Source organism: Aquarana catesbeiana, linkage group LG01 (assembly GCF_042186555.1).
Source record: "Aquarana catesbeiana isolate 2022-GZ linkage group LG01, ASM4218655v1, whole genome shotgun sequence".
Taxonomy (NCBI): domain Eukaryota; kingdom Metazoa; phylum Chordata; class Amphibia; order Anura; family Ranidae; genus Aquarana; species Aquarana catesbeiana.
This window is the reverse complement of record NC_133324.1, coordinates 602,183,481-602,202,820: the sequence shown is the minus strand read 5'-3', so window position 1 is coordinate 602,202,820 and position 19,340 is coordinate 602,183,481. Positions and strand designations below refer to the sequence as shown.

Sequence of the window (19,340 nt, the reverse complement as noted above, 5' to 3'; positions counted from 1 at the left end):
ATTTATGTGCACGGATGTTCCATGCAGGTGACTTGTAAATGATGGATACCAGAAATTGTCAAACAGCTAGCATTTTAGAAAAATATAAGCACTGGTAACTAACCTGGTTCCCTTTAGAGTATAACTAAAGGCACAACTTTTTTCAGTTTTGCATAGAGCAGTGTTTCTCATTCCAGTCCTCAAGGTGCCCCAATGGGTCATGTTATCAGGATTTGCATTATTTTGCACAGGTGATTGGATCAGTTTCACTGTCTTAGTAATCACCACAGCCGTTTCATCTGAGGGGAAATCCTGAAAACATGACCTATTGGGGCGCCTTGAGGACTGGAGTTGAGAAACACATCTATAGAGTACCAAACGCATTTGAAAGAAAATCACACATTTTGAGTGGTCATCAAAACTGGAATAGAGGGGAATTCTTTCAATGGGGACACTAGTTCTGGTGATTACCAGGGATTTCCCTCATTTTGGAGGGATTTCCTCTCACTTCCTATTGTGTCTATGGGGCAGGAAGTGAAGGGAAATCTCCCCAAGAAAAAAATCTGGGGTTATAACCCTCCCTTACTCTATCCAAAATGAAAAAGAGTTTTGCCTTCAGTTCTACTTTAAGCACCAGTTACTCTCAGTGACATTCAAAGCAGGTTAAAATGTATCATGGTTTGGATGCAGCTAAACAGCCGAGTGTTTATAAGAGAGTTGCTGTTAGAGGTCTAAGAGGTAGTAGTAATGAACTCATTGGATATCTGATTTTGCATTATATATGCAGAAGCTTCTAAAAAAAGACAAAAAACAAGCTTCCATGATTATGGTATTTTTACATGCCTGGCTTGTAACTGATTGCTGTTTTTTTATTTTTTTTTTTATTTGGGGGGGGGGGGGTTAAAGGGAACCCCATGCAAAAAAAAACAGCATGCCCCCCCCCCCAATCCATACCAGACCTATGGATTTTGAGGGGAACCCCCACACCAATATTTAAAAAAAAGCCATGCCCCCCAAAGTCCATACTAGACCCTTATCCGGGCATGCAGTTGGCAGGCCAGGAAAGGGGGGGGGGGACGAGCGCCCATACCAGGCTTCATGCTCTCAACATGCTTTGGGGGGGCTCTGCTCTATCCAAAATGAAAATAAAAGTTTTGCCTTCAATTCTACTTTAAGCACCAGTTACTCTCAGTTACATCCAAAGCAGGTTAAAATATATCATGCTTTGGGTGCAGCTAAACAGCTGAGTGTGTATGAGAGAGTTGCTATTAGAGGTCTTATGCAGTGTACACACGGTCGGACTTTTCGACCGGACTGGTCCGACAGACCGAGTGCGGAGGACAATCTGATCGTGTGTGGGCTTCATCGGACCTTCAGCGGACTTTTCCTTTCGAAAATCTGACGGACTTTAGATTTGAAACATGCTTCAAATCTTTATGTCGTAACTCCGCCGGACCCTGAAATCCGCTCGTCTGTATGCTAGTCCGACGGACAAAAACCGACGCTAGGACAGCTATTGACTACTAGCTATGAACTTCCTTATTTTAGTCCGGTGTACGTCATCACATACGAATCCGTCGGACTTTGGTGTGATTGTGTGTAGGCAAGTCCGTTCATTAAAAAGTCCGTCAGAAGTCCGTTGAAAGTCCGTCGGAAGGTCCGTCGGCGTAATCCCCTGCAGAATAAACACAGACTTCTTTACAGGATCTGTAGGAGGGTAGTAGGAGTGTAGGTCATGTTGCCAACTGTATAACTTTCTATATATTTGTTTCCTTCATTACCAGTTACATTTAGACTTCCAATGGAGGTTTGAACCTGATTGGTAGCAGCGTCAAACTTCTAAAAACTGGCAATATTAATGACACCAGGCTTTATGTGACTGAGAGGCAGCCAGGAGGGTTTCCCATCATCACCAGAAGGTATATTCCAGGATCACCAGAATACAGACAAATAGGACTGGGGTGGACTGGTACACTAGAACAGTGGTACTCAACTTCAGTCCTCAAGTACCCCCAACGGGCCATGTTTTCAGGTTTTCCTTTACTTTGCACAGCTGCTTTATATCAATATAAATGACATGGTAAGATAAGAGCTATTTTATCTAAGGGAAGTTTCCAAAACATGGCCCGTTGGTGGTTACTTGAGGATTGAGGTTGAGAACTAGAGCAATGCCTGGATGGAAAACCCAAAAGCTCAGCAGGTAAGCAATGCTCCCTGTGTGAATCCTAAAGTTATTTTTGATTAAATGTTTTAAAACTTTAAAACATAGTTATCTCATATAAATTTTAGACTAGGCATACAACAGATGTGTTAATAGGGTCTGTCCCTGTTTCAGAGTAAAAGTACTCTGCTCTGTTTACAATCTAAAATGGTAAAAGGACTGAACGTAGAAGTACAATGGGGTGTTTGTTAGATTTTCATTCTAGCTCTGCTGTCCACTTGAAATAGTTGAATTCCAGACATCTCCTCCCTCTGCTGATTTTATCACAGGCTGAGAAAGAACTTATAGCAGATTCACCAGTTCTCAGAAAGCAAAAAAAAAAAAAAAAATGCAGTAATGAAAGAAAAACCTGCATATAGAAGAATTTAAAATGGAACTGATAAGAATGGTGCAATTTCACATACTGGGTGTTGTAAGGTGTGAGCTCAATACTTGGAAACACTGTCATGATATCTCTCTGTTGATATAATCAGTCTGGGAAAGTCATTCATAAATGGGAGCTTTTAAACAACACATGGCTTTACGCTTACAATAATACTACAAGACAACCTAAAATATCCCAACACAGTGCCTGTGTTACCCTAATAAGTTGTCATTGTCTTCAGAATAAAACATTTTGTTAATTTAAACTTTTACAAAATCAATTCATATCAATGCAGTCGTGAAAATTATATTTCCAATTAACTTTTTCTGCACTTAAAGAGGTATTAAGGCTGGGTTCACACCTATGCAAATTGGATGCGGATTTTCCCGGATACAGTTCGCATAGCAGGAGAATGTGACCGGTTCTCTATAGAGCCGGTTCGCCTATCTCTGGGGCGGCTGCAGAGCACACTGCGTCTTTGGCTCCGTTTCACAGCCAAATTCAGGCAAAGATTCGGAACTGATTCGTCCCTGAAATGGAGAACAGGGATGCACAGCGTTCCTGTGTGATCTGTAGCCGGTTCCAGTGTGAACCAAGCTGTAAGTCATTGTAAAGCTTTAATTGTTATTAAATGAAATAATAAACATGCCATCCTTACCTGCTGTGTGCAATGGGATTGCGCAGAACAACCCCGATCGTCCTCTTCTAGGGTCCCTCACTGGCGTTCCTGGCTCCTCTTCTTTAGCGCGTGCCCCTATAGAAAGCCATTTCCTATGGGGGCACTCATTAGGGCTCGCTCCCAAGCCACCCTGTCTGTGTCTACTGACACAAACAGGACATCTCAGCTCCTTCATCCCAGAATTTGATTGACAACAGCAGGAGCCAATGGCACCGACTGCTATCAATTTGCCCTGTGAGGAGAGAGAGAGAGCAGAGAGCCACTGCCCTCATGCACAGTGCTGGATCGATATCAGGCTCTGGTAAGTATAAGGAGGGTGAGGAGTGATCCTGTGTCACAAAAAGTTTTACCTTAAAGTGTTACTAAACTCAGGACTCTGCATACTATATCTGGTCTCCCACAGTACATGGAAATAATTTTATGGAGTTATTTAAATCAATATAAACTGCTAAATACATTTTCTCATCAGCAGTTCTCATTAGCATCAATGGTATCTGGCTGAGCACTGGTTAAATCTTGTAGGAGGAGTTTTCATTCTCTTCTGACTGTTCTGTGAGGCTGCATGACCCCTGAACCTCTGTCAGTGCTGACTGGCCCTGTGCAGATCACATGCACCCTCCCCCCAAAAAAAAAAAGAAACTCTCTAGCAATACACACCAAACTGAGCATGTGCAGAGTGCCTCCTAGGGCTCTGTACTATCAGCAGATGGATTGGGGACAGTGGAAGAAGGGGAGGATCATAGAAGACAGGATAAAACAGTTTTTACACAATGCAGAGGATTAACCCCTTAGGTTCCACAGTGATTATAACAGGCATGCTTTACTGTATATACAGACCGATTTTACTGTTGTAGGTTTAGTAACACTTTAATACATAGAATGCATTGAAGTACAAAACCTTTAGGCTTTAGAACGACTTGACGACTGCCCTATAGCAGTTTTACTGCTACAGGGCGACAGCCGTGCACAGGATCACATTATATATATTCTGCAGCATTTCCACCTGCAGGGGGAGCGTGCGCCGATCTGCGGGTGTCTGGTACTCGATGTCCTCTGGCACCCGCCTTTCATCGGTAAACAATGGTGATCTGCCTATGTAAACAAGGCAGATTGATGTTCTGACAGAAGGAAGGAATAGATTCTGTGTTTCTGCAAAGCAGGGACTAGAATCCATCTCTTTCCCTAGTAAAATCAGCGCATGCAGTACACATAAACACTGGCTAGGCACACAGTTAACCCTTTGATTGCCCTAGATGTTTAACCCCTTTCCAGTCAGTGCCGTTAGTACAGTGACAGAGCATACTTTTAGCACTGATCACTGTATTAGTGTCACTGGTTTCCGCAAAGTGTCAAAAGTGTCTAATTGTCCGCCGCAATATCGCAGTCCCACTATAAGCTGCTGATCACCACCATTACTAGTATAAAAAATGCTATAATGTTTGGGTAAACAACATATCAACATATACTTAGTAGGATTTTGTTTTATCAAAAACATGAATTCATATTGGCCTACATTTATGAAGAAATTAGATTTTTTTAAATGTTTTATTGGATATATTTTATAGCAGAAAGTAAAAAATATTGTTTTTTATTCAAAATTCTTGGTCTTTTTTTGTTTATAGTGCAAAAAAATAAAAAAACGCAGTGGTGATCAAATACCATCAAAAGAAAGCTCTATTTGTGCGAAAAAAATGACATAAATCTTATTTTTGGTACAGCGTGGCATGCCCGCGCAATTGTCAGTTAAAGTGCCATACTGCAAAAAGTGGCCTGGTCATGAAGGGGGGTAAATCTTCTGTAGGTCAAGTGGTTAAACTCTACACATTTTTTTTTTTTTAATGGGCCCCTTGCAGATTTATGACATAATGCGTTAGTATGCATCAGATACTAGTACACTATGATAAACTTACCTTTCAAACTGAGCCCTCTAGTGCAGAGCTGTCACCGCTCCCGATTCTGTCATCTTTACCTTGTCCCGCTTTGGATTTGTGCTCTCTGGCAATTCGAATGGCCACACTGCAATGAAGTGACTCCCATGCATGCGCACAGGAGTCACCGTTGAGGCATGGTGCTCTCTGCAATCATGGCACACTCAATGTGGCATGAAAGGTGGGCACACTGTTCATACACCAGTAACATCTTAGGCTGAAGTCAATGTGAATATCTACTAAATTGCACAAGTTTAGGCCATATCTGAGGTACCTACAGGTAAGACTTATTTTAAGCTTACCTGTAGGGTAAAACTTAATATTATAGTATAATACCACTTTAAAGGAAATCTATGGTCACAGCATACAATTTCATTTTATAACCACAGCATTGTAATATCAATACAAACTATCATTCTTTTTGACAATCCAATACAAGCTTACTTGAAAAACCTCCTTTCATGTTGTGAGCGCTGCCTGTCTGCTGGTCATCTCTTTCCACAACTTCCTGGATTCCCTGCATGCTTTGCAGCTTCTCCTCTGTTGTTTACTTTCAATTTCTAAGGACTACATATCCCATGGTACCTTGCTGCCTGCAAGCAGTGATTCCTGTACTGACCCTGCCTCCTGTAACTCCTCCTCTCAGCACCTCTGTAGTTCAGAAAGCAGTCTCTATGAATTCTGTGACACAGCAGTGCCTACTCACAAGGCATAGTGAATATGTGTCACAGAATTCAAGGGAGTGAATGTGTGGGATTCTTCACAAAGTAAGTTTACAAAATTTAAGATTGCTCAGATTAATAGGAATAGGCTAGAAATAATTGTAATACAATTTGACCATACACTTTAAATGAAGCCTTACTAGTGTTTCTTGACAAATGTTTTAGTAACTCACATTATGATTAAATAAAGGATATACAGTGTCTTGAAAAAGTATTCATACCCTTTGAAATTTTCCAAGTTTTGTCATGTTACAACCAAAATCGTAAATGTATTTTATTGGGATGTTAGGCGATAGACCAACACAAAATGGCACATAATTGTGAAGTGGAAGGAAAATAATAAATGATTTTCCAAATTTTTACAAATAAATATCTGAAAAGTGTAGTGTGCATTAGTATTCAGACCCCTTTACTCTGATACCCCTAACTAAAATCTAGTGGAACCAATTGCCTTCAGAAGTCGCCTAAATAGTAAATAGAGTCCACCTGTGTGTAAATGAATCTCAGTATAAATACAACTGTTCTGTGAAGCCCTCAGGTTTGTTAGAGAACCTTAGTGAACAAACAGCATCGTGAAGGCCAAGGAACACACCAGACAGGTCAGGGATAAAGTTGTGGAGAAGTTTAAAGCAGGGTAAGGTTATAAAAAAATATCCCAAGCTTTGAATATCTAACTGAGCACTGTTCAATCCATCATCCGAAAATAGAAAGCGTATGGCACAACTGCAAATCTACCAAGACATGGCCTTCTACTTAAACTGACAGGCCGGGCAAAGAGAGAATTATTCAGAGAAGCAGCCAAGAGGCCCATGGGAACTCTGGAGGAGCTGCAGAGATCCACAGCTCAGGGGGGAGAATCTGTCCACAGGACAAGTTAGAAGGCTGGCCGCAGGCTAGCCTGCATTTGTAGGAGGAGTCTGAGGGCTATATACTGTATCCCTCCTCCTCCTCCATCAGATCCTTCGTCGGATCATTTCTGGGTTACGCCGACACACGTCACTTCCGGGTCCATGCTGACAATCGGCTGCAACAGTGGTGGTGGCGGCTGTTCCTCTCTCGGTGCTCACGCCGGGCACCACCCGGGAGACTGGCCGCCCACCCACCTTCTTATCATCCCATGGTTATCCTCAGTGCTCACTCCGGGAGGGGGGGGTGTTCGCCCGCCCGCTTCCCTCTCCCTGCACGGATCCACGAGGGGGACGTCCACCCGCTTTTCCCGATACTGCCTGTCCACATTCATGCTCTATCTGGCATTTGAGGGGGCGCTCGCCTGTTTTCTCCTGTGCTAACGCCGGGGGAAGAGGGAGGGGATGTCTGCATGTCGTCACCCCTCCCATACAGTATGGGAAGTGTAGATCTCATCACATCTAACTACGTTGCTGCAACCATATACAGGCCATGCTGGCAGGGGGGTGTTAACCCGTTCCCAGGGTGGGGGGGACAGCCAATTCTATCTATGTTTATATGTTTTGAGGTCTTGGGGAGCACATTACTCTGCTCACCACGCAATGAGAGGATTAATGTTGCTTGTGTGTCTGGTCGGGTCCCGGCTATCAATTTGCCGATGCTACCAGTTTACGAGTCGCCTTTTGATTCCCTCGGTTTCAGGGTGCTGTCTCGGTAGAAGCTCCTTGCATTTGCTCAGCACATTCACAGAAGCTTAGATAGAACTACAACCATTCAATACTTTCTACTTACAAATTGGGAACAAACTTTCCTTTTAGCTCTCTTTACCCTCGCTAACTGTTTTTCAAGCACTGTTTAATGTCGCTTCACAAAGGTCAGCCTGATCCAGAAATTTGTTCAGCACAATGGATTGATGGGAGGGGGGCAAGATTAAAAATTTGCCATCGTTGCTGAAGGATGACTCGGTAAAAATAAAAATCCATCACCGCATGGTGTACTGTTTGACAGACGTTAATTCTAGTTCTTGCTCAGTTCTCTAGCTGGATTTCTACAACATATCAGCATCTGTCATTGTTCGCAGCTTTCTGTTTCAAGGGCAGCATTCCTGTCGCAGCATTTGATCATAGCATTACCTGTTGCAGCATTTAGTTCATTTCATTCGTAGCTTTTCGATCGTAGATTTTCATTCGTAACATCTCGATCGTAGCTTTTCCTAATTTTCCTTTAGTTAGCATTTTCCTGTCGGTAGCATTTCTTTCACAGCATTTCATTCATAGCATTTTCCTGTCGGTAGCATTTTCCTGTCGGTAGCATTTTCCTGTCGGTAGCATTTCCTGTCGGTAGCATTTCCTGTCGGTAGCGTTTTCTTGTCGGTAGCATTTTCCTGTCGGTAGCATTTCATTCGTAGCATTTTCCTGTCGCAGCATTTCATTCATAGCATTTTCCTGTCGCAGCATTTCATTCATAGCATTTTCCTGTCGGTAGCATTTCATTCATAGCATTTTCCTGTCGGTAGCATTTCATTCGTAGCATTTTCCTGTTGCAGCATTTCATTCATAGCATTTTCCTGTCGGTAGCATTTCATTCTTAGCATTTTCCTGTCGCAGCATTTAATTCATAGCATTTTCCTGTCGGTAGCATTTTCCTGTCGGTAGCATTTCATTCGTAGCATTTTCATTTCATTCGTAGCATTTTCCTGTCGCAGCATTTCATTCGTAGCATTTTCCTGTCGCAGCATTTTCCTGTCGGTAGCATTTTCCTGACGGTAGCTTTTCATTCGTAGAATTTTCCTGTCGCAGCATTTCATTCATAGCATTTTCCTGTCGGTAGCATTTTCCTGTAGGTAGCATTTCATTCGTAGAATTTTCCTGTCGCAGCATTTCATTCATAGCATTTTCCTGTAAGTAGCATTTTCCTGTAGGTAGCATTTCTTTCACAGCATTTCATTCATAGCATTTTCCTGTAAGTAGCATTTAATTCGTAGCATTTTCCTGTCGCAGCATTTAATTCATAGCATTTTCCTGTCGGTAGCATTTCCTGTCGGTAGCATTTTCTTGTCGGTAGCATTTTCCTGTCGGTAGCATTTCATTCGTAGCATTTTCCTGTCGCAGCATTTCATTCATAGCATTTTCCTGTCGGTAGCATTTCCTGTCGGTAGCATTTTCTTGTCGGTAGCATTTTCCTGTCGCAGCATTTCATTCATAGCATTTTCCTGTCGGTAGCATTTCCTGTCGGTAGCATTTCCTGTCGGTAGCATTTCCTGTCGGTAGCATTTTCCTGTCGTTAGCATTTTCTGTCGGTAGCATTTTCCTGTCGGTAGCATTTCATTCGTAGCATTTTCCTGTCGCAGCATTTCATTCATAGCATTTTCCTGTCGCAGCATTTCATTCATAGCATTTTCTTGTCGGTAGCATTTCATTCTTAGCATTTTCCTGTCGCAGCATTTAATTCATAGCATTTTCCTGTCGGTAGCATTTTCCTGTTGGTAGCATTTCATTCGTAGCATTTTCCTGTCGCAGCATTTCATTCGTAGCATTTTCCTGTCGCAGCATTTTCCTGTCGGTATCATTTTCCTGACGGTAGCTTTTCATTCGTAGAATTTTCCTGTCGCAGCATTTAATTCGTAGCATTTCACTGTCGGTAGCATTTCACTGTCGGTAGCATTTCACTGTCGGTAGCATTTTCCTGTCGGTAGCATTTCACTGTCGGTAGCATTTTTCTGTCGGTAGCCTTTCACTGTCGGTAGCCTTTCACTGTCGGTAGCATTTTCCTGTCGGTAGCCTTTCACTGTCAGTAGCATTTTCCTGTCGGTAGCATTTTCCTGTCGGTAGCATTTTCCTGTCGGTAGCATTTTCCTGTCGCAGCATTTTCCTGTCGGTAGCATTTTCCTGACGGTAGCATTTCATTCGTAGAATTTTCCTGTCGCAGCATTTCATTCGTAGCATTTTCCTGTCGGTAGCATTTCACTGTCATTAGCATTTCTCTGTCGGTAGCATTTTCCTGTCAGTAGCATTTTCCTGTCGGTAGCCTTTCACTGTCGGTAGCATTTTTCTGTCGGTAGCCTTTCACTGTCGGTAGCATTTTCCTGTCGGTAGCATTTTCCTGTCGGTAGCATTTTCCTGTCGGTAGCATTTCACTGTCGGTAGCATTTCACTGTCGGTAGCATTTTCCTGTCGGTAGCATTTTCCTGTCGGTAGCATTTTCCTGTCGGTAGCATTTCACTGTCGGTAGCATTTTCCTGTCGGTATCCTTTCACTGTCGGTAGCATTTTCCTGTCGGTAGCCTTTCACTGTCGGTAGCATTTTCCTGTTGGTAGCATTTCACTGTCGGTAGCATTTTCCTGTCGGTAGCATTTTCCTGTCGGTAGCATTTCACTGTCGGTAGCATTTACCTGTCGGTAGCATTTCACTGTCGGTAGCATTTCACTGTCGGTAGCATTTCACTGTCGGTAGCATTTTCCTGTCGGTAGCATTTCACTGTCGGTAGCATTTCACTGTCGGTAGCATTTTCCTGTCGGTAGCCTTTCACTGTCGGTAGCATTTCACTGTCGGTAGCATTTTCCTGTCGGTAGCATTTCACTGTCGGTAGCATTTTCCTGTCGGTAGCATTTCACTGTCGGTAGCCTTTCACTGTCGGTAGCCTTTCACTGTCGGTAGCCTTTCACTGTCGGTAGCCTTTCACTGTCGGTAGCATTTCACTGTCGGTAGCATTTTCCTGTCGGTAGCATTTTCCTGTCGGTAGCCTTTCACTGTCGGTAGCATTTTCCTGTTGGTAGCATTTCATTGTCGGTAGCATTTTCCTGTTGGTAGCCTTTCACTGTCGGTAGCATTTTCCTGTCGGTAGCCTTTCACTGTCGGTAGCATTTTCCTGTCGGTAGCATTTTCCTGTCGGTAGCATTTTCCTGTCGGTAGCATTTCACTGTCGGTAGCATTTTCCTGTCGGTAGCATTTTCCTGTCGGTAGCATTTCACTGTCGGTAGCATTTTCCTGTCGGTAGCATTTTCCTGTCGGTAGCATTTTCCTGTCGGTAGCATTTTCCTGTCGGTAGCATTTCACTGTCGGTAGCATTTTCCTGTCGGTAGCATGAGGCTGAGGTTTCGTTGTCAATTGATTGTCGTCCCTCAATCTTCTCGCACATATACCTTACGTCATACGATGCACGCTCATTTCATTACACTTGTACACCTACCCACCACGGTCTGTGGGTACACTAGCCCCGAGGGTTTCAGTTTTGCTACCTGACGCTGTTTCTGTCGTATTTCGTTCATAGCATTTCGTTCGTAGCATTTCTGTTAGCCAAGGCTCACATCCAGGGTCTGTCACACCTACGGACCCATACGGGCTGAGGATTAATTTTTAATTGATTATCGTCCCTCAATCTTCTCGCCCATATACCATACGTCATACGATGCGCGCTCATTTAATTACATTTGTATGCCTACCCACCACGGTCTGTGGGTACACTAGCCCTGTAGGATTGTTTTACCTGTCTCTGTTCTGTCGTAGCATTTCATTGGTAGCATTTCTGTTAGCTAGGGCTCACATGCAGGGTCTGTCACGTCTACGGACCCATACGGGCTGAGGTTTCCTTTTTAATTGATTGTCATCCCACAATCTTCTCGCCCGTATAACATATGTCATACATGCACGTTCACCATTACACCTTTACTACTACCCACCACGGTCTGTGGGTACATCAGCCCTGAGTGTTTGGTTTTAATTACCCGTCTTGGCGCTGCAGGTTGCTCGGGCTCGCTCACTACATACACTAGGGGTATGTCATCATTAGGTTCACATTCACGCGCTGTTGGTCTTGTCATTTCTGCACCTACATCCTCATACTTGTTAGGTACATAGGGGTGGTGTTGTTTCGTGGGTTGGTTGTCTGTTCTCATTTCTCTAGTTTGTGTTTCCTTAGATCAGGGCATGTCGTGCGTTTCGGAAGCGGGCCAATTCACATTCATCCCTTCACCACTGCATGGGGGTTTCAGTGCATGGTAGCACCCCAGCATTAAGGGGGGGGACCATACCAAACTCACAGCTGAGTTTTATCGCTGGTGTACCCCTTTCCCAGCCTCTGCTGGGGGGCAGTATTTTAGGTGGTTATTCCGAATTCCGTCCCAACCTCTTCCATCCACCAGCGCAGCACTTGTTGCTATGCATGATTCTTCAATCCAGTTCATGCGATACTTAATGCGATCTTACGTCCATGCTACAATTGTTAGACAGGTTGGAGGGGATCATAGCCCGCTCGGCTTGCGCAGAGGTGTCAGCTGCGGCTCCTGCTCTTCTCAGTATGCCTGCAGGTGATGTTGGAATTTCTTTACAGTGGCATGTAGAACTGGGGGCAAGCTTGGTCACAGGTGTTCGATCTGGCCAATGGTTCTCTATCCAGAGTATTCCGAGGGCTTCTACCAAGGGTGGGAGGCTTTCATAGGTTGCATGTCTCCGGCTTTCGCTGCATTTTGCCTCAGCAATTTGGTCTCATCTGCCAACGCTATCTAGTATCCATCAGGTGACCAGCATTTCAGGCCCCTACAACTCCTGTCAGTCTGTCCATTTTTTGCAGCTCACCCTCTCTAAACCGTCAAGGGTATTCAGGGAAGTCAGGGATGTTCTCTTTGGCACGGCCACCAGTTACCAACCAGGTTATGGTGTTTCAGACTTCCTGTCGCCTACCCTTGGATCAGTTCCCAGTTAGTGTTACAGGCAGTTCTCTTACTGCGCTTACAACTTCCCTAGCATTAGTATAGATGGATGAGCCAGAGGTTCATGGTTCATTACGGTTCCACAATTACGGTGTCTGATTAAGTATTTGTCCTCCTCTGCTCTTTCTCCCTTTCCCCGTGCATTCTTTCACTACAACAGTTCGTTCTCATGTCCAGGTTACTTGCCAAACCAGGCTCGAATCCAAACCCCTTTTCTGGTTATTCGTCTAGATCGGAGGTAACTTTCATAGGTCCCGAACACTGGGTCCCTTCTTCATCATCAGGTACATGGGGTGCTGAAGATCCTCCGTTTTAGCAGCTACATACGTAAACCCCCCTTGTAGTCTTCCAGGTTTTCGTGACGGATGGCTGTTGCTGGCCCTTCATTGAAGCTTTCACATCACACCTACTTTGTGTCTCTTTTTGCCCTCTTTTAGGCATACTGACCAGCCAGGCCAAGGCACACCTCAGGTCTTGGTAGTTAGAACTATCACATTTCCAAGTGAAGACTCTGACTACAAGTTAGAAGGCTGGCCGCAGGCTAGCCTGCATTTGTAGGAGGAGTCTGAGGGGTATATATCCCTCCTCCTCCTCCATCAGATCCTTTGTCGGATCATTTCTGGGTTCCCACCCACCCACTCCCCCATATTTTCATAATTTCATTTACATTTCATACATATTTATTCAGGGTACGCCCTCTTTTAGGCATACTGACCAGCCAGGCCAAGTCACACCTCAGGTCTTGGTAGTTAGAACTATCGCATTTCCAAGTGAAGACTCTGACTACAACTATTAGTTGTGCACTCCACAAATCTGGCCTTTATGGAAGAGTGACAAGAAGAAAGCCATTGTTGAAAGAAAGCCATAAGAAGTCCCGTTTTCAGTTTGCGAGAAGCCATGTGGGGGACACAGCAAACATGTGGAAGAAGATGCTCTGGTCAGATGAGACCAAAATTGATCTTTTTTGCCTAAAAGCAAAACGCTATGTTTGGCAGAAAACTAACACTGCACATCACCCTGAACATACCATCCCCACCGTGAAACCTGGTGGTGGCAGCATCATGTTGTGGGGATGCTTTTCTTCAGCAGCGACAGGGAAGCCGGTCAGAGTTGATGGGAAGATGGATGGAGCCAAATACAGGGCAATCTTAGAAGAAAACCTGTTAGAGCAACACTGACAAATAAGACTCTTTATTATTATGAAATGTAACTACTTATTGATTTTTTTATTTTATTGTGAGTGAGATAGAGAGAGAAAGATGTATTTATTGTCATTATAAAACAAATCACAATTAAATTACAGAGCTACAAATAAGGAGACTGGCAACATGTTGTTTGATTTATTATTATGAAAGAAGCTTTGAAAAGTTTATAAGATTTTAAACTTATTCACAAAATGTTTTAAGTTGTTGTAAAGGTAATTTTGTTTTTAAATACCAAACATGTCAAACTTACCTGCTTTGTGCAATGGAATTTCAATGAGTGGCCTGCGAACCTCCTCTCCTTGGGTCCCCCACTGGTGCTCCTGGCTCCTCCTCTATGTCCAGAGCCCCCATAGGAAGCCACATCCCATGGGGGCACTTGTGCGTGCTTACTCCCGAGCCCTGCTGCTGCGTTCATTGACACAGACACCGGGACTGGGCTCCGCCCCCCAGCTCATAACTGGCTTTGTTTGACAGCCGTAGGAGCCAATGGTTCTCAGTACACCAGCAAAGCCAGTGAGACCTGGAAGTGAGGGGAAAGAAGAACTACAGACGTGCACAGGAGAGCGAATGAAGTGCTCAGGTAAGTAAAGGGGGGGGGGATACCGATGCCTAAACATTTTTTTACCCTAATGCAAGGAATACATTACAGTAAAGAATGTTAAGGCTTTAGAACCACTATTAAAATAACATCTAGTACATTGCAAAGGTTTACCAAGAGCACTAAAAATTAGCTGAGCAGACAGCACAGCAGATGCTGTCTGCTTTAAAGCTTGGCTGGTCTAAAACAACACAAGTGTCTGTATATTTCAGCTTGATCATTTGAGTTCTTTAAAGAATGTGTTTTTTTTTCCATCAAAGAATGAAAAGGAGGGAAATATGTGAAATGGGCTTAAAGCACCCCTTAGCTGCTCAAAGGGAGGAAAAAAATTACGTAAAATGTAATATTTGTCTAAAAATATTAAAACAATATAAATATGTTAACCACTTGATTACCCAGCACCATTTTAAAATGGCACGGGGATAGCAACTGTTTGTCCCAGCTCCAAGTGGCAGTGGGAATCAGGGACTGCCACATTCCCGGTAGGGGTGCCAGGCTGGAAGTGCCGTCTGCCTGTCACGGTCAACATTCAACGCAATGCTCAGAAGCTGAAACAATCGGCTCTTGGGGTTCTGATGCTTTCAGGGTACTCTGAAGGAGCTCTTTGTGAAAGCAAAAGTAAACACAGTACTTCTGTCTAGTGTTTATTCTGTGTGAGATAACATCATGAGTGACGTCAACGCACACTTATTCACTATGCAGGTCAGGTAGAGCTGTCATAACTCTGCCCAGGCTTTTACACAGCAGCTGATCACTGCTATAGTGATCTACTGCTGGCTGAAGTTGACAGCAGCATATATAAGACTAATGCCCTGGACATTGATCGGACATTCCGACAACAAAATCCATTGGATTTTTTCCGACTGATGTTGGCTCAAACTTGTCTTGCATACACACGGTCACACAAAGCTGTCGAAAAATCCGATCGTGCTGAACGCGGTGACGTAAAACGCGTACGTCGGGACTATAAACGGGGCAGTAGCAATAGCTTTTGTCTCTTAATTTATTCTGAGCATGCGTGGCACTTTGTGCGTCAGATTTGTCTACACACGATTGGAATTTAAACGACTGGATTTTGTTGTCGGAAAATTTTATATGCTTTCAAACTTTGTGTGTCGGAAATTCTGACGGAAAAAGTCCGATGCAGCCCACACACGATCGGAATTTCCGACAACACAATCTGATCGCACTTTTTCCGTTGGAAAATCCGACTGTGTGTACAGGGCATAATATGTAATACAAATAGACCAGTAATGTTCAGGCCTGTTTATATGCCAGTTTGTAGGCAGGTTGCCTACTGCAAGTTAGTTAGCCAGCTTTGGCTGCCCTGGCCAGGGGGAAGTGGTTTCTTTTTTTTACCGCCTGCCCCGAGCTAAGTTTGCAGGCTTTCTGGCCTCCCATCCTGTGTGTTATAAAAGGGAAAGAGGTTCAGATCCCCAGGGGGCTAGAGTTGCTGATAAAGAGAGAGAACAAGAGGGCTGCTGGGACTGGATGTCTTCTCCAGGGAACGCCAACTTGTCGGGACACGCTGGACTTTCCCTAGCAGTCCATCTCCCATGGTCCCCGGAAGCAGACTAGCGCTACAGATATCTAAAGCCACGTACACACAAGCGGAATGTCCGACAGAAAAAGTCAGACGGAAGCTTTTCATCCTCTATTCCGATTGTGTGTAGGCCTCATCTGACTTTTTTTTTCAAAAATTGTGATGGACCTAGAAATAGAACATGCTTTAAATATTTCCAACGGAACCAATTCCTATTGGGAATACCGATGCTGTTCCGTCGGACCAAAAATGACGCATACTGTGAAGCAAGTACGAGACGGAAGCTATTGGCTACTGAACTTCCTTTTCTTCCTTTTTCTAGTCCCGTTGTAAGTGTTGTACGCGTTCTTGACGGTCGGACTTTTTTCTGACTTTGGGTTGACCGTGTGTAGGCAAGACCACTTGAATGGAATTCCGTTGGAGTTCCGTCGGAGAAACCTTTGGAGTTTATTCCAACGGCAAAACCGGTTGTGTGTACGCGGCATAAGGCATGGTCATGACGTACGGGAAGGAAGGAGTTCATGAGCATGCATGAGGTCTGCGCTCAGTGGGACCCCATTCTGTTACTGGGAGTGATAACAGAGGACGCTGCACTGGTGGAGTGGGTGTAGGCTCAGCACCTCCCTCCTGATGCAAAACATACAAGCACAGTGTGTAGCAATCCAGGAAAAAACACCTGTCAGAGGAACTCTGTAGTTCAGCACTGCACACAGGGAGGCTCATCTCTAAGTCATGGAACTGCCTTAATGTTTGACTTTTTTACAAGACCCTAGTCCCCACCTGGTCCCAGGCATTAATAAGCACACTCCATGCGAAGTATACCTATATGTGCATGGGCGTAAATGACCCCACCCAGAACCTCAGTAGTCCTGCATTCCATCATTTGTAGAATGAACAGCAGATTGACAGTAAAAAAACAAAAAAACAATCCACAGCTTGAATGTCAAAATTTGGTAGAAATTAGAACACCACACTGCTACTGCCTGCCTCCAAGGCTCTGATCGATAGCTAGCACTAGGCAGCAAGTTCAGTCAGTGCAGTAACACACTTAGGGCTCATTTACACTTGGTTTGCCTTCAACACACATTAAAGCGCCTACCACTTCAACATGCTTTTATGATGTGTTTTTGATGTTTTGGTGGTGATTTGATGAAGCTTTGGTGGTGCTTCGATGAAGCTTTGGTGATGCTTCCGTGATGCTCTTTTGAAGCTTTGTTGAAGCTTTGTTGAAGCTTGACAGATGCCCTGTGTGTGGATACCTCATACTTGCAATTTCTCCAAAACCAAAACAAAGTGAAGCTAAAGCTGAGTTAAAGACTTTCAAAAGCCGCAAGCTTTGTCATAGAGTTCTATTAAGGCTTGGAAGACGCTTTGAAGCACCACTAAAGCAACACGGGGTATAGTTTTTAAAGCAAAGCCCAAGCAAAGCAAAGCAAATGCATGGTGTGAACAGGACTGTAAGCTAACCATTTTATTTAGTGACAGGGGCTTTGACTAGCGTTCAGAGAGCTTTAGCAAAGCATGTCCGAAGCTTTGTTTTGAAGCAAGTGTAAACTAGCCCTTATACTGTAACAGTTACAGCCATCTTTAGCTTCAAATGCATACCCTCCCTAATGCCATGTGGCACATCACACAATACTAGTCACAACACCACAGGGGAATGAGGATGGATGGAGAAATTTCAGCAGCATAAGTGAATCCAATATACTAACAATGCATTTGGGTGGGACAGAGTGCCAGCTAATAAGTTATTCAGTGATAATTACAAAAGCATAACAGCTAATTAAAGCAAAATTGCAACTCCAAATCTAAATCTTACTACACATGTTACAATACAATTTTACCTATAGATCAACCAACAACTATTCACTACAAGGGCCTGCCTAACTGTATACAAATTGATTGGATAGTTCAGGTAGGTCAGCATATTACAGAGTTTTTGAAAATGTAAAGTTTATTGTACAAGGATCACATGGTCAAATTATAATGTGTATGAAGAACCTATAATTACTTTATTATTCTTACTGGTTACTGGAATGATAGTACTTACACGTTTGAATTCTTTTTTTAACACAAACATGTAGAACCACATCAAATTGTTTTTCAACTGCTGTGCATGTGCCCAGTGATTGTATATTTGGCTTGTTTGAGATGTTGAATTAAAGCGGAGCTCCACCCAAAAGGGGAAGCTCTGCTTGTTTGCTTCCTCCTCTCCTCCTCTGCTTCCTCCCTTCAACATTTGGCACCTTTTGGGGGGGGGGGGGAGCAGGTACCTGTTTTTGGCAGGTACTCGCTCCCACTTCTGGGTGACTTCGTTGCGGCAAAGTCCCCCCCCGAAGTTCAACCCCCTCCTCCTTCCCCTGCCGCAGCGTGCTTTGTGCATGCGCAGTAGGGAACCGGAAATTCTGAAAGTTGGGTGACCTTCTTAGTCACTTTACTGCATTGTTGTCATGGCAGGATTTTATCCCACCCATTTGTTGAATAATGATTAAAAATCAGGTAAGTTGATCATGTGTGGGATTCTGTGTGGAAAAAGAAATCCAATGTGGAAAAGACTCCTGGGAAGAGAGAATGAACTCCGGAAAGTGTAGTGTAGGTAGTATAGTTTCATATGGTGGTTAATGAGTTTGTACACATACCATTTTTATACAGGGCTGGATTTATACACCCCCCCCCCCGTGGGCTCTTGCCCCAACAACTGCTTTGGCAATTCCCGCCCCCAGCACATGTAATCAAATACAACATGCTCTAACCAACAGAAAAAAAAAGAAAAAATACAGTAGTCACTATACACAGTGAAATGGACAAGAGTTACTGTATTGAAAAAAGTAATGCCCAAATAACAAAGAGACAGATAAGAAATTATGCCTTAATAACCAAAAAACAAATGAACACAACTACAATCAGAAATTTGTCCATAAAGACACAGTCAGTACCGTACTGTCAAAACCAGAAACCTTTGCAAAGACACAATCAGTAACGTTTTAACACAACAAGAAACATGTCCACAGTGACACAATCAGAACCATACTGACACAACCAGAAATATGTCTTCTTGGGACTAAGTACATGGGGCCTAGGTTATGATCTTATAGAGACCTCAAAGGATCTTAAAGAGGCATGCAATGTCTCTTCTGCAATAAAATAAATCTACCCATCTTCCTTAGAATGTGGACTGAGCTGTGCATGCGCAGCTCAGTCTGAAGTGGTTTCCACAGGATGACATCTCATGAATTCCTGCACATGAGATGTCATCCTGTGGAAACCACCCAGAAGAAACCAGGTAAAAAGTGCCAGCGCCAGCAGGGGACCCTAGACCATTGAAGAAGATGGATTTTATAACCACAGGCAAACCACTATTATTAGCACCACATCCCTTAATTGAATAGGTATAGGGGAATTTTATGGGATTTTTAAGGTGCAAAATGAGGTACAGTGGCCTCAAGAGATAATGTAAAAAGTTTTATGTAAAGACAGAATAAAAAATT

General features: G+C 43.6%; 1 protein-coding gene across 1 annotated transcript in view; it reads right to left on the bottom strand.

The window, feature by feature from the left end:
• TMPRSS9 (transmembrane serine protease 9) overlaps positions 1-19,340 on the bottom strand; it is a 210,944-nt gene that overhangs the window by 113,437 nt on the left and 78,167 nt on the right. The window lies entirely within an intron of this gene.